We start from the raw sequence: 1,691 nt of genomic DNA, 5'->3' as shown, positions 1-1,691 counted from the left end.
AAATAAATAAATGTATTATTTTTATAAACTAATATAACAAAAATCTAAATAACTATAAGAAGTCATTTGTGAATAAAAGCTACTCTCAGACATGAAGAACTCCACATAGAAAACTACATGGAATTTTTTTTAAAAGCCAGAGAGATTAAAGCAGTTCAAGAAAAATATAAATACAGAAACCTGCATTGGAAACCCAATATATGGATAACTGGTATACCTGAGGCGGAAAACAAAATTATTGGAACAGGAAAAAAAAATTAAAATGCCACAAAAGAAAATGTGAATCTATATTAAAATCAATCTAGATTATAATGGCTTAGCAAATTAAAATGGCATTCTAGAAAATAAATAAATAAAAGGCTGATACAGATTATGTTAAAATTATTTTCCCCGGGGGTTTAAAAAAAAGACTACTATCACGATTTAGGCAGAATACAAAGGGAAAAAATTATGTGACTTGCAGAATTTCCTAGCAACTCAATGCCAGGAGACAATGGAACAGTATCTGTAGAATTCTAAAGGGCAAATGTTAAGACCAGAAAATTCTATGAACTGTGAGGGCAATGGGAAGTATTCTCAAACGAGCAGTGACACTGGAAGTCTATCTCTCCTAGAAACTCTGCCAAGAGAAACGGGTGATCCTGGTCTGGCTCAGGGGGAGACGCCAGGGGACACTGACAGACACCATTTGGGGCCAGCCTGCCGTGTGTCCTGCAGAGCTTAACTCTCAAGACTGTAAAATCCACATACAACTGAATTTTCCCCCTCTAATGATCTAGTCAGTCTATTCAGAAGAGATTGCCAGACTGGCCTCTTTGACAGCCTCCAACTAATCACCTTAATTAGAAAACCAGCATTCACTCTTCCTAGGCTGGCACCCTTCCCTCTCTTTCTTTTATAAATCCTCTCCGCCCTTCCTTTTTTTTTTTTTTTTAATTTTATTTGGCTCCTGAAGTTGTTTTGAATCTGCAACCTTTTTTAACCTTGTTAATTCCAATCCTTTGATGGTATAATGAGCATAAATGTCAAAAAATTGACCCTGGGAGTTGGCTGGGACTTAGTACCACTATGTCCCAATGGGAGTTTCTGGACTCAAATTCAGTTTCCCACGTGGCTTTTTTCCCCTCACAGAGACACAGTAACATCCTAGGGATTCCAAGTTCTCCAAGTTCTGGCTATCTGGCTTTCCAGGACACTTCCTACAATTAGCTAGCTCCTCAAATTCAGACTAACAATCTGTGCACTTGCCCACTGATGAGCTACTTTCTGAAACTTGTCTTATAAAAAGCAAGAGTACCAAGGCAAAGTGTTACTTCTTGAATACGCTGCAGGCTCAGCATTGCCTGTCCCCCTCCCCAACCTCTCTATGGGGAGAAAGGAGTAGTAGGACTCCCATGACTTCTTTTTCCATGCTTATCTTTGGCTTATTTAAATTTCTGCAATAAAACCTGTTCCTTAATCTATACTATATAAAGTTGTGAACTTTGAACCAAATCTTAGTGTATTACCGGTGGGACCTCAGAAGGGACCTTGCACAATAACCTTTCAACCTGCCATAAAAAGCTCTTTATAATCCCATGACTGACTTTTCTCTCAAGCTGCTTCTTCCATCGAGTCCTTCCAGTTAACCTTCCACGTACCTTTTTAAATGGTCACCTTGTGGTTTGCTGCCTCTACCCCCCGGAAGTTAT

Source organism: Propithecus coquereli, unplaced genomic scaffold, assembly GCF_000956105.1.
Source record: "Propithecus coquereli isolate 6110/MARCELLA unplaced genomic scaffold, Pcoq_1.0 Scaffold79, whole genome shotgun sequence".
Taxonomy (NCBI): domain Eukaryota; kingdom Metazoa; phylum Chordata; class Mammalia; order Primates; family Indriidae; genus Propithecus; species Propithecus coquereli.
Note: the sequence above shows the minus strand (reverse complement) of the source record.